The sequence below is a fragment of the Microtus pennsylvanicus genome, chromosome 8 (genome assembly GCF_037038515.1).
Source record: "Microtus pennsylvanicus isolate mMicPen1 chromosome 8, mMicPen1.hap1, whole genome shotgun sequence".
In the NCBI taxonomy this organism is placed as follows: domain Eukaryota; kingdom Metazoa; phylum Chordata; class Mammalia; order Rodentia; family Cricetidae; genus Microtus; species Microtus pennsylvanicus.
Genome location: NC_134586.1, coordinates 25,362,533 through 25,379,461, shown reverse-complemented (window position 1 = coordinate 25,379,461; position 16,929 = coordinate 25,362,533).

Sequence of the window (16,929 nt, the reverse complement as noted above, 5' to 3'; positions counted from 1 at the left end):
CTGCCTAGCTGATAGGAAAATGGAAAAAGAAAGCATATTCAACTAATGATGATGGCCTAGTTGGACATCAACATGTAGAAGAATGAAAACAGATCCATATTCATCTCTATGCACAAAACTCAAGTTTCAATGAATCAACGACCTCAACATAAAACCAACCACATTGAACCTTGCAGATGAACAAGTTAGAAGTACATTTGAATTCATTGGTACATCTCAAATACAGCCCCAGTGACACAGACATTGAGAGAAATAATAAATGAGATCTCCTGAACTGAGAAGCTTCGGTATAGCAAATAACATAGTCAACAAGATATAATATGAACCTACAGAATGGTAAAATACCTTTACTAATCCACTCCAAAACATACCAAGAACTCAGGAAATTAGTCATAATCTAATAAAAGTATACAGTGCAGACCTAAACTGAAGACTCAACAGATGAACTTAAAATGACTAAAAGACATTTAAAAATGTTCAGCATCCTTAGCCATTAGGAAATGTAAATCTAAAACAACTCTGAGATTCCATCTTATCCTTGTAAAAATGACCAAGATTAAAAACACTGCTGACAATTTATGCTTTAAGAGAATGTGAGGTAAAGAAAAAACTCCTCCACTGCTGGTGGAAGTGCGAACTGGTACAGCCGCTTTGGATCCTAGTATGGCAATTTTTAGGAAAATTAGGCAATATTCTACCTTAAAACTCAGCAATGCCGGGCAGATGGCACAGGCGGCAGGCCGCAGCTGGCGGGGACCGGCGGGCACCGGCACAGTGGCAGACGACACAGGCCGCAGGCTGCTGGGACCAGCAGGGACCGGTGCTGCGGCAGACACAGGTGGCAGGGACCAGCGCGCAACACCGAGAGCAGATCGCCCCACTACAATTAAATCAAAGAGGTAGGCCTTTGGTTGGCGAGGTCCCTGGCAAAGGAGGAGCCGGGTCCTGTTCCTGAAGACCCTTCTGAGGGGTGAGAGGGATCTTGGCCCCCAGTAGGAGCCAGGAAACAGAGCGAGGGCATTTTGTAAGAGGAGCCCCTGGCCAGCAAGGAAACCTGATCAGGTGTTAAAAGACCCATTAGATAGCATCCATAGGAGGAGATGGGCAGGCGCCAAGGCAAAAATTCACACAATAATCTGAAAAACAACATGAAAACACCAGAACCCAATGATCTTACAACAGAAGGACTTGAACACCCTAACACAGAAGAAGTGGAAAAAATTGACTTTATGAAAGCAATAGAGTCCCTTAAACAACATGTGAAAAACGCATAGAAATGGATGAGAAGTATAACCAAATGGATGAGAAGTATAACCAAAAGTTTGAAGAAATGAGTAAAACTGCAAAATGCAAAAGAAATGGACATTTTTTTAGATAAATACCATATACCAAAGCAAAACCAAGACCAGGTGAACGATCTAAATAGACCTGTTAGTCACGAAGAACTAGAAACTGTTATCAAAAATCTCCCTTCAAAAAAAAGCCCAGGACCAGATGGTTTCAATGCAGAATTCTACCAGAACTTCCAAGAAGAACTAATACCTATACTCCTTAATGCATTTCACAATATAGAAACAGAAGAGTCATTACCAAATTTCTTTTATGAAGCTACAGTTACCTTGATACCAAAACCACATAAAGACCCAACCAAGAAAGAGAATTACAGGCCTATCTCACTCATGAATATCGACGCAAAAATTCTCAATAAAATACTGACAAACCAAATCCAAGAACACATCCGAAAAATTATCCATTATGATCAAGTAGGCTTCGTCCCAGAGATGCAGGGCTGGTTCAACATACCCAAATCTATCAATGTAATCCACCATATAAATAAACTGAAAGAAAAAAACCATATGATCATTTCATTAGATGCTGAAAAAGCATTCAACAAAATACAACACACCTTTATGATAAAGGTCTTGGAGAGATTAGGGATACAAGGGTCATACCTAAATATAATAAAAGCTATTTACAGCAAGCCGACAGCTAACATTAAATTAAACGGAGAAAAACTCAAAGCCATCCCACTAAAATCAGGAACATGACAAGGATGTCCACTCTCTCCATACCTCTTCAATATAGTGCTTGAAGTTCTAGCAATAGCAATAAGACAACATAATGGGATCAAGGGGATTCGAATTGGAAAGGAAGAAGTTAAGATTTCCTTATTTGCAGATAATACGATAGTATACATAAGCGACCCCAAAAACTCTACCAAAGAACTCCTACAGCTGATAAACACCTTTAGTAATGTGGCAGGATACAAGATCAACTCCAAAAAATCAGTGGCCTTCCTATACACTAAGGATAAGGAAGCAGAGAGGGAAATCAGAGAAGCATCACCTTTCACGATAGCCACAAATAGCATAAAATGTCTTGGGGTAACTCTGACCAAGGAAGTGAAAGATCTATATGACAAGAACTTTAAGTCTTTGAAGAAAGAAATTGAAGAGGACACCAGAAAATGGAAGGATCTCCCCTGCTCTTGGATAGGGAGGATCAACATAGTAAAAATGGCAAGTCTACCAAAAGCCATTTATAGATTCAATGCAATCCCCATCAAAATTCTTCACAGATCTGGAGAAGACAATAATCAACTTTATATGGAAAAACAAAAAACCCAGGATAGCCAAAACAATCTTATACAATAAAGGATCGTCTGGAGGCATTACCATCCCTGACTTCAAACTCTACTACAGAGCTACAGTATTGAAAACAGCTTGATATTGGCATAAAAACAGAGAAGTCGACAAATGGAATCGAATAGAAGACCCTGACATTAACGCACAAACCGATTAACACCTGATTTTCGATAAAGGAGCTAAAAGTATACAATGGAAAAAAGAGAGCATCTTCAACAAATTGTGCTGGCAAAACTGGATGTCAACCTGTAGAAGAATGAAAATAGATCCATATCTATCACCATGCACAAAACTCAAGTCCAAATGGATTAAAGACCTCAACATCAGTCTGAACACACTGAACCTGATAGAAGAGAAAGTGGGAAGTACTCTACAACACATGGGCACAAGAGACCACTTCCTACGTATAACCCCATCAGCACAGACATTAAGGGCCTCATTGAATAAATGGGACCTCCTGAGACTGAGAAGCTTCTGTAAAGCAAAGGACACGGTCACTAAGACACAAAGGCAATCCACTGACTGGGAGAAGATCTTCACCAACCCCGAAACAGACAAAGGTCTGATCTCCAAAATATATAAAGAACTCAAGAAACTAGACCGTAAAAGGCTAATCAACCCAATTATAAAATGGGACACTGAGCTGAACAGAGAATTCTCAACAGAAGAAGTTCAAATGGCCAAAAGACACTTAAGGTCATGCTCAACTTCCTTAGCGATCAGGAAAATGCAAATCAAGACAATTTTAAGATACCATCTTACACCTGTCAGAATGGCTAAAATCAAAAACACCAATGATAGCCTTTGCTGGAGAGGTTGTGGAGAAAGGGGTACACTCATCCATTGCTGGTGGGAATGCAAACTTGTACAACCACTTTGGAAATCAGTGTGGTAGTTTCTCCGGAAATTCGGGATCAACCTACCCCTGGACCCAGCAATACCACTCTTGGGAATATACCCAAGAGAGGCCTTATCATACAACAAAACTATATGCTCTACTATGTTCATAGCAGCATTGTTTGTAATAGCCAGAACTGGAAACAACCTGGATGCCCTTCAATGGAAGAATGGATGAAGAAAGTATGGAATATATACATATTAGAGTACTACTCAGCAGTAAAAAACAATGACTTCTTGAATTTTGCATGCAAATGGATGGAAATAGAAAACACTATTCTGAGTGAGGTAAGACAGACCCAAAAAGAGGAACATGGGATGTACTCACTCATATTTGGTTTCTAGCCATAAACAAAGGATATTGAGCCTATAATTAGTGATCCTAGAGAAGCTAAATAAGGAGAACCTTATTTAGGCATCTTCCTGAATAATAACCTTCATCAGGCGATGAAAGGAGACAGAGACAGAGACCCACTCAAGGTCCAAATCAGGAGCAGAAGGAGAGAGAGCACGAGCAAGGAACTCAGGACCGCGAGGGGTGCACCCACACACTGAAACAATGGGGATGTTCTATCGGGAACTCACCAAGGCCAGCTGGCCTGGATCTGAAAAAGCCTGGGATAAAACTGGACTCACTGAACATAGCGGACAATGAGGACTACTGAGAACTCAAGAACAATGGCAATGGGTTTTTGATCCTACTGCACGTACTGGCTTTGTGGGAGCCTAGGCAGTTTGGATGCTCACCTTACTAGACCTGGATGGAGGTGGGTGGTCCTTGGACTTCCCATAGGACAGAAAACCCTGATTGCTCTTTGGGCTGGCGAGGGGGGGGGGCTTGACTGGGGGAGGGAAATGGGAGGCGGTAGCGGGGAAGAGACAGAAATCTTTAATAAATAAATAAAATAAAATAAAATAAACTCAGCAATGCCAGTTTGGGACCTATACAAAAAAGATGCTCAACTGTACCATAAGGACATGTGCTCAACTATGTTCACTGCAGAATTATTTTGTCATAGACAGAATCTGAAAACAACCCAAATGCACCTCTTCTACGTATATGATAAATGAGCAACATCATTCTTTTCAATAGCTATAAATACCATAAAATATTTTGGAGTAACTTTATCCAAACAAGTGGGAAATTCTGCATGATAAGAACTTTAAATCTTTGAAGAAAGAAAATGAAGACATCAGAAAATGAAAAGATCTCCTATTCCTGTTCACGTCCATTTACTTCTCTTGTCTTGGTATAGGTAAGAGTGCCCGCACTATGCTGAATAAGGACGGAGGAAGTTGACACCCTGGTCTTCTTCCTGACTCAGTGGGAATGCTCTGAGTTTTCCTCCATCTAACACAATGTTAACTACGGGTTTGCCACTTGTAGCCTTTATTGGGATGTGTTCCTTCTGGTCTGTTTTTCAGGACTTTTACCATGAAGGATGTTTGATTCTTTTTTAAGAAGACTTTTCTTCTTCCCTTGAGTTCTTTTACGTAGTAATTTATTGATTAACATGCATTGAACCATCCTCATATCTTTGAGTTAAAGACATTTTGATCATGGTGAATGATCGTTTTGATGTGTTGTTGAATTTGGTTTGCAAGTCTTTTGTTGATAATTTTTGCCTCTGTGTTCATCAAGGAGATTGATCTGTAATTTTCTTTTTCTTTTAACATCATTGGCTTTGATATCAGAATAACAACAGCTTCATTCAAAGAGTTTAGCAATGTCCCTCCTTTTCTGTTATACGGAATAGTGTGAGAAGTGTCATCAGTTCTTTCTTAAAGGGCTGATAGAATTCACCAGTGTAAACCTGGCTTGTTTTAATTGGGAGATTTTAAATTATTGCTTTAATCTTACTTCTTGTTATAGATACATGTATTTATCTCATTTTTGTCATTTCTTTTAGATTTTCCAATTTGGGGAATATGAATCTTAAAGCTATCTCCTAATTTTTTTTCTAAATTGTGTTGGCATCTGTTGCTGTTCTTTTTCCGTCTTTATTATTTATGTAATTTGGATCCTCCCTCTTTCTCTTTCTCTTTCTTTCTTTTGGCTACAATGGCTGGGGATTTGTCAATCTCATTTATCTTTTCAAAGAGCCAACTCTTTCTTTCATTATCTTTGTATTGCTTTTTATTCTTGTTTTGTTTCTATTTCATCAGTTTCTGCCCTGGTCTGAATTTCTTTCCATCTACTGAGTTGAGGTTTGGTGTGCTCGTCCCTTTAAAGGACTCTAAGGTTTATCATTAAGTCATTGATTTGATACCTCCCTGATTCATTTGGATATACAGACCTTTCTCTCAAGATAGCTTTCATTGTACTCCATGGGTTTTGACATGTTGTTTTTCGTTTTCACTTGGATAAAGATGTTTTCATTCCTTCTTGATTTCTTAAAGGACTTACTCCTCATCCAGTGCTGTGTTCTTTAATCTCCATGAATCTGTATATGCTCTAGTGTATCTCTGGCTGTTAATTTGTAGAATGATTGCATTGTGATCAATAGAACTTAAGACTTGTTTCAAGTTGCCCGAATTTGTTGACTTGTTTTATGTCCTAGTATATGATCCGTTTTAGAGAAAATCACAGGAAATGCAAAAGTCGTGCATCCTTCCGGGTTTGCATGGAATGTTTTACAGACACCTGTTGAGTTCATTTGCTCTATGATATAATTTAATTTACACATTTCTCTGTTTATTTGAAGAGTGATTTGTTTAACTGTATTTTTACTGATTAGTAGTGTGTATGTGTGTGTGCGCATATACATATATGATGTGTGTGAATGTATGAATGCCATAGCAAGAGTGAAGGCTAGAGGACAATTTTGTGGAGTCACTTCTCTCCTTCCACCTGCAGCTAGAAACATCCCTGGCTTCCAGGGATCAAAGTCAGGTTGCTCAGCTTGCTTGGGTTGCACCACAAGGACTTTTATCTGGTGGACCGTCTTTCCAGCCCTGTTTCTTTCCTGTTGCAGAAATATCTCAATTGCTGAACATGGGGTACTGAAGTCACCTACTGCTTATCAATGGCTTTACATTTGTTTTATGAAGTTGTATGCACCCGTGTTTGGGGCATATGTTTAGAACTATAATGCCTTCTTGGTGGGTTGTTCTTCTAATCAGTACTGGCTTTCTTCTCTTACTAGTTTTCATTTGAATTCTATTCTGTCAGACATTTTAACAGCGATACCTAGTTGGTCCCTAGGCCTTTAAAACCTTTTCTCCACCCTTTCATCCTAAAGTAGTGTCTATTTCTTGGAGTCAACAAATAGATGGTTCCTGTTTTGTTTTGTTTTGTTTTAATTCAGTCTGTGTCTTTTCATAGGCAAGTAGTGACAACTAATATCCTGAGTAATTACTGAAAGGCACACATTGCTTCCTGTCACTTTGCTGATTGGATAGTGTTTGTTTATCTTTCTCTTCCTCTCCTGCTAAACAATTATTCTAAGGTGCTTTATTCTTTCCTGTGGTCTCATTATCTCTCTCTCTCTCTCTCTTTAGTCCAAAAGATTACTTCAAATGCCTTCTATAGCATTAGTTTTATGGTGATAAACACTCTGAGAATATTTTTATGATGGAGAATGTTTTTCCTCCAATATGACAGTTTTCTGATTACAGTAGTCTGTTGTCAGTATCTTTCAGAACTTGAAATACATCTTTCTATGCCCTCGTGGATTTAAAGTTTTGACCTATTATTATTCTCCTGGGTTTGCCTTTATACGTGACTTAGTATTTCTCTCTTGCCACTTTCCATATACTTTCTTTCTTCTGAAGGTTTGATGTTTTAATTATAATATAACATGTGGAGGTTCCTTTCTGGTTTGGTTCCTAAATACCTCTCATGCCTGTTGGCATCTCTGATGATTAGTTCTAATTGTTAGCTTGACACAACCTAGAACTGGCTGGTAAGGGAGTCTCCATGAGGAACTCTCTAGGTAAGGTTGGGCTATGGGAATGTATAGGAGGGACCGTCTTGATTAAGTGCTATGGAAAGCCCTAGTTGAATGTGGTCAGCACCATTCCCCAGCCCGGGGTCCTAGACTGGACAGAGTAGAGAAAGTCATCTGATCACCAAGCACGCGAGCATTTGTTTCTCTCTGCTCTTGAGTGCAGGTGCCATGTGTATCAGCCTCCTGCTGCTCTGGCTTCCCCAAGCAATGGACTGTAGCCAGGAACTGCGATGAAGCAAACCTTGTCCCCCCGCTGCTGTTCATCAGGGCATTTTACCACAGTGGCAGACGTGAAACTGTGAGAGCATCCTTTTCCTGACTATGGTGATTTGAATGGAATGTCCCCCGTAGGTCCCCTGTGGAAGGCTCTGTTGTGGAGGGTTAGGAGTGCGCCATAATGGACCATACCTTCTAAAACCATAAGCTACAGTAAAACTTTTCTTCCATAAGTTATCTCCTGAAGGTGCTTGCTCAGAGCAATAAGAAGAATAATACCAAATAAAGCATATGAAAACATAACTCAGAGAAAATAGAAGTAACTCAAGTCAGCAGTCAGAAAAACACAAGCCCTAACACAAATGCACTATGTATCATTCCCCCTGATACAGAAATTAGAGCAATAAGAAACCAAAATTGGGGAGTGACCTTTCTCAGTGTTAGAGCTCTTGCCGAGCTATACAAGGCCCTTGGTTCAATCTCCAGGCCTACAAGAAAAAAAGAAAAACAAGTAAGCTAATATTTACAATGTGAAGACTTTATGGAGCTGAGAGTTAGGGAGGACCCTAGTGAAAGAACAAGCTTTTCAGCCTTTTTCTAGAGAAGGCTAGTAGCATCTATTCTCTTTCTTCCTTCTTTCCTTCCTTCCTTCCTTCCTTCCTTTCTTTTTTGCTTTTTTGAGACAGTTTCTCTGTAACTATTAGCATGTTTTAATCCCTTAGTGCCACTTTTAGAAAAATATTACATGTCAACAAGATGATTTGGTGGCTTAAGGCCTGTAGTGAGCCGGACAGGATTGCCATTACAAGATGGCGCCGACATCCTGTCTTGTTGGAAATAAACAACTCCATATTTGGCTATGCCTTTGAGAGCTGCGCGTCCCCCCCGCTTCCCGCATGCGTGGTGGATGAGGATCCTTGAGCCTATCCCGATGCGGTCTGGTGTCAGCTGTTGGTGGCAGCCAATCACAGGGCGACCCGTGTGCCAATTCCCTATTTAAGCAGCTGCCTAAGTGCCCTTCCCTTCGCTTTATGCTCTCTCTCTCACTTTTCCCCTTCGCTTCATGCTGTCTTTCCCCTTAGCTTCCTGCCCTTCCCTTCCTGCCCCTCGTTTCCTGCCCCCTCCTTTCCTGCTCCCCATCAATCAAGGGCACTCCAGTAAAGCGTGTTCTGAGTAGAATCCTGATGTGGTGGTCATTCTTTCTCGCCGGTCTAGAAGTCCACCACAAGGCCATTGCCAATACCAAGCCTGGTGACTTGAGCTCGACTTACAGGATCTACATGGTGGAAGGAGAGAAATGCCAAGTGCAAGTTGTCCTCTGACTTGGGGTGTGCATACACATGTGTGTGCATATATAAATAGATGGAATGAAAAAGTTCAAAGAAACGTATTACAGATGAAGTCCATGTGACAATAAAGCAAGGGAGGGGACTAAAGAAGACTAGTTGGGGAAAGAGAGAAACGACTGGAAGGGGGAGGGGCACAGAGGAGGGAGTTAGAGGAGGAGGATGAATGAGGATAAAGATTAATGACACATTTAAGTAATACAGGCTTTTAATCCCAGCGCCTGGGAGGCAGAAGCAGGCGGATCTCTATGTTTGAGGCCAGCCTGGTCTACAGAGCAAGTCCCAGGCCAGCCACGGCTACATAAAGAAATCCTGTCTCAAAAAACCAAACCAAAACAAAATACCATGATGAAATTCATTACTTTGTTGCTAACCTTAAAATATAATTTTAAAAGAATAAAAAAGTAAAAGGAATATATTATGAAAAAATAGTGTAGGAAGTGGTTTTACTTCGTGTCCTATACTCAAATCTCTTCCTACCAAGCATAGCCGCCTACTGTTAGGTTGTTTCTTGTCCACCTCCTCCTCTTTAGATTTCTTAGATGGCTTCTCCTCCTCTAAACCACCCTGGAAGCTCTCCACGGTCCACTACGGCTGCCACCATCAGACTTGTCAGTTACTATGACCAAGATGATGGCAGTCACTGTACAAAGTTCGCCGTGATGCAGACTGGTCTCACTAGAAGGCACAGGCCCCTGCCTCTGCTGGCTGTCATCACCACTCGGCGACGATGTCTCTGAGCAGATGTCTATCTTTTCCTGGTTTAATTATTCCAAGTCTATCATTTCCTCCCTCATTCTTGGTACATGATTTTATCATCCGTTTCACTGAAAAGATAAATTCGCTTGACAAGAAGAGACTGCATGGTCTTTCCAGTCATTCGGTCTCATCCTTCAATGGCGAAATGGTCCCCTTTCCTGCACAGTTCATATTCTCGGTTGTCTGCTGGGACTCACATTGTCTCAGGGCCTTGAGGGCCCGGACATGAAGCCTTCTTCCTCTTGCCCTTTGCGTGTCCTCCTTTAGCTGAATTTTTCACCTCCAGTGGTGAATGTGTTGTTCTTTCTCATCCACGTTTGACCTCACTTGTGACTACTTAGATATTATCTCCTTCCTTCCTGTCACCAGCCATTTTATGAGCTGCTTCCACTCACTTATCTCCCTTTCATCTGCCAGCTCTCAGCTCTCTGCACATCTGTCACCATCACGCCAATACAGAATAACCAACAATGGCCTCCCTATTGTCAAATTCGCAGAGTTCCCTCTCGCTAGTCCACTTTACAGCTCATTAACACTTCATCCTAATGGTTCCTCTCTGTGCTTTGAAACTCAGTCTGGTCCTTGGCTTCCTGGACTTGACTTCAATACCCTGCCCTGTGTGCCAGAACTCAAGTGTTCTCCCCTCCTCTTCATTTCTTTCTCTATCTCAGTACTAACATGGAAACAGACTTGGTCATCATCAAAAGCTCTGTTTCCCGAGGGACGGTTCACAGTGCTGGGAAGTTCAAGCTGGTAGGACACCTGGAAGACTCCAGCCAAACTTCAAGTACATATTCTCTGACATATTTGTATGAAAAATAATAAAAATTTAGAGCATGTTTGCCTAAAATCTACAGGGAAGAGTACAGGGCCTACAACAGCTAAAACATTTTTTTTAAGAAGCGATAGAGGACCTGATTTCAAGATGGCTAAAGCTATTGTGAGTACTTTGTAAAGGGAGCATTATAAATAACTGAGACAATAAAGGAAGACAGGGATTGGCGTGTGTGTGTGTGTGTGTGTGTGTGTGTGTGTGTTCGCTGATTTTGAACAAAAGCGCCAAGTCACCAAAAAAAGAGTAATTACTTCACCAAATTGTACTGATGACTAAGGAGGCATCTTAGTTAGTGAAATGTCTGCTGTACGAGCATGAGGAACTGAGTTCATCCCTAGGACCCACGGAAGAAAACAGCACAGTAATGCATGCCTGCAACTCCAGCCACAGAGGGAGGTGAGCAGAGACAGAAAGATCTCTGAATCTCATTGGCCAGGGAGCCTAGCAACTGAAGAACCACACATTCAGTGAGAGACTCTATCTTCAAAAGAAAGATGGAGAACAGTTGAGAACAAAAGCCTAATCCTACCTCTAGGCCCCCACACACATGCGCACACGTGTGCATATGCAACCACAAATGCATGATTACTGTCTTAGTTACTTTTATATTGCTTATACAAGAAAGCATTTGCCAGGTGAGGTGGAGCATGCCTTTAATATCAGCACTTGGGAGACAAAGACATTAGATTTCTGGGAGTTTGAGACTAGCCTGGTCTACATAGTGAGGTCCAGAACATCCAGGATTACATAGAGAGACCCTGCCTGGAAAAATTTATTTATTAATCATAAAAAGGAAAGCATTTAATTTGGGATTTGTAGTTTCAAAGGGTTAAAGTCCGTGACCATAATGACGGGGAGCATGGAGCAGACAGGCAGACGTGGCACTGGAGCAGTAGATAAGATATCACATCCAAAGACACACCATGGGGCTGAAAGAGCTACCTGGGAACGGCAGAAGCTTCTGAAATCTCAAAGCCCACCCCCAGTGACACACCTCCTCCAACCAAGGCCACACCCCCTAATCCTTCCCAAACAGTTCTACCAACTGTTCAGATATATGGAAACTATTCTTACTCAAACCAGCACACCTCCACAAACAAATAGATACATCATACACACAGCACAACTTGTGCAAAATAAAATGGTACTGAAGTAATTGCCCATTCATAAGAAAAAAATAATTTCAAGGCATTCTTAAAGAATTATTTTATGTCCTATTAAATACTGAAGCTAAAAGCGATCAAAATGTAAATAAAAACCCTGAAGCTATTTTTAGAAGTTGGAAGGAAACATAAAGGTGATCTTTGTGACACTGGACTAGGTAAAGACTTAGGTGCTACAAGAAACCACAGGCCACAATACAAAAGGCCAACTGCAAAAACAGAACAAAACGTGTCTCTCCCAGAAACAAACTCTTACGTATAATGCTTCTCTAACTTTAATTCAGAAGCCCATAAACCATGTAGGGAATTGATCTTGCAGAAGATTCTTCAGTGGAGACTAGCTACATATTAGCTAACTCAGTTCTGGTATTATCTACCCAAAAATAGTATCATTAGTTGCTGTCCCAGTCACATGACAGTCCCAGTGTCCGATGATGTAGCAATTGACAGCTACAAGCAGTTTGTGCCCCACACTTCTGATTAGCTGACTTTAAATCCAGGACTCCAGGATCTCCTCCTCGGTTAAGTCCATTTGTTAATGGCCTACAGAACTCAGGAAAACACTTCTTACACATGTCCATTGGTTATAAAGGATGCTATAAAGGACACAGACGAACAGACAGGTAGAAAACGTACACAAAACAAGTCCATGTAAGAAGGAGTGGCGAATGCTCACACCCGCATTGGGTGTATACCCAGCAGAACTCTGGCCTTCTAAGATTTTATGCTCCCTCTTGTAGCTGCAATTTATTAAATAATAGGCTTATGATGATCAAATCAACTTTCAGCCCCGCCAAAGGAGGAACAGTAGAGTTCAAAGACCCAACCCGACTGTTTTGGTAAACAACCTAAAGCAGAAACCCTGAAACTAGGGAGCCTAAAGCTGCCCAGCAGCCACCAGTAATCAAACTGGCACACAAACGACATCACTCCGGAGATGATAAAATTGTAGGAGCTATTCTCCCAGGACTTGTCAAAACAAAACAAATGTGATCCAACACATTTTCTAATATATAGTGATAAACTAGAGATAAGCTGGAGAGATGGCTCAGCAGTTGAGAGCACTTGCTGCTTTTCCAGAGGATCCGGGTTTGAGTCCCAGCAACCACATGGCAGCTCTCAGTAGTTTGTAGCTTCTGTTCCAGGAGATCCAATGTCCTCTTCCAGCCTCCATGGGTCCTGTACACATGTGGAACACAGACATACATGGAGGAAAAACACTTATACACATAAAAGTAAACGTTTTTGTTTCTATGTTTTGGCTTTGGTTTGGTTTTTTTGAGAGAGGGTTTCCTGCATAACAGTCCTGGCTTTCTTGTATCTCACTGTGTAGATCAGTTTGGCCTCAAACTCACAGAGATCTGCCTGCCTCTGCCTCCCAAGTGCTGGGATTAAAGGCGTGCAACACTGTTTCTGTTTTTGTAACAGTTAAGAGAATGGAAAGGCAAGGCACAGACCGAGAGTGCATTTGCAAAGTCTGTCTGAGAAGAACTGTACAGAGAATGCATAAAGAACTTCAGCAAGCCAGAACTGGATATCAACATGTAGAAGAATGAAAATAGATCCATATCTATCTCCATAAACAAAACTCAAGTCCAAATGGATCAAAGACCTCAAAATAAAGTTAACCACACCGAACCTCATAGAAGAGAAAGTGGGAAGTACACTTGAATGCATTGGCACAGGAGACCACTTCCTAAATATAACCCAAGTAGCACAGACACTGAGAGAAATAATTAATAAATGGGACCTCCTGAAACTGAAAAGCTTCTGTAAAGCAAAGGACACAGTCAACAAGACACTTAAGGAAATGCTCAACATCCTTAGTCATCAGAGAAATGCAAATCAAAACAACTCTGAGATTCCATCTTATACCTGTAAGAATGACCAAGATCAAAAGCACTGATGACAACTTACGTTGGAGAAAATGTGGGGTAAAAGGAACACTTCTGCATTGCTGGTGGGAGTGCAAATTGGATACCAGTAAGGTGATTTCTCAGAAAATTAGGAAACAAGCTTCTTCAGGACCCAGCAATATCACTTTTGGGTATATATTCAAAGGATGCTCAATCGTACCACAAGGACATGTGCTCAACTATGTTCATAGCAGCATTGTTTGTCATAGCCAGAACCTAGAAACAACCTAAATGCCTCTTGACTGAAGAATGGATAAGGAAAATGTGGTACAATTGCACAATGTAGTACTACACAGCAGGAAAAAAAATAGCATCTTGAAATTTGCAGGCAAATGAATGGAGCTAGAAAACATCATATTGAGTGAGGTAACCCAGACCCAGAAAGACAATTATCACAAGTATTCATTTATAAGCAGTTTTTTGACATAAAGCAAAGAAAACCAGCCTACAAATCACAATCCCAGAGAACCAAGACAACAATGAGGACCCTAAGAGAGAGACATACATGGATCTAATCTACATGGGAAGTAGCAAAAGACAAGATCTCCTGAGTAAATGGGGAGCATGGGAGAGGGTTGAAGGGGAGGGGAGAGGAAGGGAGGGGAGCAGAGAAAAATATATAGCTTAATAAAATTAAAAAATTAGTAGCTAAATAATCTAGACAAATAACAAAACTAGAGATTAATTCTGAAGTAACCAAAGGAAATGCACATAATTTAAATTCCTCTTTAACATATATATATATTAAGGTGAAATTCAATAACAAAATTAGCCATTTTCAAATGCATAATAATTAAATAGCACTACGTATGTCCAAAGTGTTGTGCAACCATCACTTTTAAATCTACTTTTAGCACACCAGAAGGAACCCCCTTATCTGTTAAGCCATCACTCTGAATTCCTTCCTTCTCTTCGGATCCTGGAATCCGCTATTCTTTCTTCCAGCATGGATTTACCTATTCTGTACACTCAATACAAATGGAAGAACATTGCTTGGCATAATGTTCAAAAGAGATAACTTACAATATTCCATCTATCAGTAGCTCATTCCTTTTGGTGTCTAAATAATATTCAAATATCCATATCATATTTTGTTTAATCATTCAGTTACTGATATTTTTATTTCAATCTTTGCTTCTCATGAATAATGCAGCAATTAATATTTTTCTGTCTGAATTTTCAAGTACATGTTTTCAATTGTAAGTTTTAAATTTTAATCCACAATAAATATATGTGGTATATAATCACATAATAATTTATTATATATTATGGGAAACAATTATTTTTTAAAGCAGTTTTTTAAATTTATTTATTTTTTTTGTTGAAAAAAATTTCTGCCTCCTCCCCGCCTCCCATTTCCCTCCCCCTCCTCTCCCCCTCTCCCCACTCCTCTCCCCTTCTCCCACTCCTCTCCCCCTCCCCCTACTCCATTCCCCCTCCCTCTCAAGTCTGAAGAGCAGTCCGGATTCCCTGCCCTGTGGGAAGTCCAAGGTCCTCCCCCCTCCATCCAGGTCTAGGAAGGTGAGCATCCAAACAGGGTAGGCTCCTACAAAGCCAGTTCATGCAGTTGGATCGAAACCTAGTGCCATTGTCCTTGGCTTCTCATCAGCCTTCATTGTCCACCATGTTCAGAGAGTCCAGTTTTATCCCATGCTTGAATGGGATGATTGGGATAAAGGAAGGGTGGATATGGGAGTAGGGAAACAATTATTTTTATATGTGCTCATATTACAGAAGATAAACCAAGCTATGTAACTAATCTGTATTCACAAAATCATTTTTCTAATAAAATATTTAAAATCTGCTTTTAGTTATTTGAAATACACAATTTAAAATTGGAAAAAAAAACTTTAGCCAGCCATGGTTGAAGCATTTAGGCAGCAAAGCTAGGTGAATTAGGAGTTCAAGATCATACTCTGCTGTATAGTGAGTTTAAGGCCAGCCTTAACCACAGGAGACTCAACAAAAGCAATGAAGAACAAAAAATAATTAAATTCAGATGGACAAAATAATTGAAGAGAAATCTGCTCAAGGGAAATATGCAGGGGGCGAGTAAGAACGTTAAAAGATGTTCAGCGTCCTCAGATAACAATATAGCAGATGACCTTGTATAAAGTGTTCACATTGCTTATTATTGGCATTAACTGCTCTTTTACTTGTTCAACAGTTTTGAATTCCACATGTTTTATAGAATTATAATTTAATATCCCTGAAACGTTTCATTTCCCCAAGACATTGTGCTGTAGATCTCTTGTACGGTAGCAATGTGTAGTTCATCGCTAGACAATATGAGATCACTTTAAATAATTGCCCAAAAATGAACCTCAAGGACTACAGAACTACAAGTAATGCTTACTAAATCAGTGTCTTTCAAACTTCTATGACTGACTATGACCCAAGCTAGGAAAAAATCTTAATCAAAACACACATACAACATTACTTAATTGCAGCAAGATTTATTTATTATGTATAGTGTTCTGTCTCCTGTATGTATGCCAGAAGAGCGCACCAGATCTCATTACAGATGGTTGTGAAACGCCATGTGGTTGCTGGGAATTGAACTCAGGACCTCTGGAAGAGCAGCCAGTGCTCTTAACCACTGAGCCACCAGCCCACAAGGTTTCTTAAACCATATCCATCCTTAGAACGGGATGCACTGTTTTTCTATTACATTTTATTCTAGTTAATTCGTTTAAAGAAATGAATCGGTTATGACCTGCTGTGGAATAAAAATAAAATGTTCAGCATCCTTAATCTTTAAAGGAACGGTGATTGAGCTGGTGAGATACACCACACGCCTATTAGCAGAGCTAAAACCTAAAGGACTTCCAGCAGGACACAGAGGAAATCAACCCTCACACTTCACTGATCCGATGATGAAATGTTACAAACACCCTGGAAAAAAGCTTAGTATTTTTAATTTAAACATAAACCTGTATTTGATGCAATCATCCCATCTTCTGGCTATTTGCCCAAAAGAAAAGGAAGCTTATGTCCACATGTAGAGTTGGGCTCAAATGTTCATGACTTATCTATTTATTTAAGGTGGTTTGTGGTCTCTTTTAGCCCAGGCTGGTCTCAAACAAACCTGAGGATGACCTTTGCACTCTAACCTTACCCAGTTCTGGGATTCCAGGTGTGCACTGTTGGGTCCGGGCGTCGTGCAATGATGGGGGACAGACCACCAAAGTCTATTAATGAT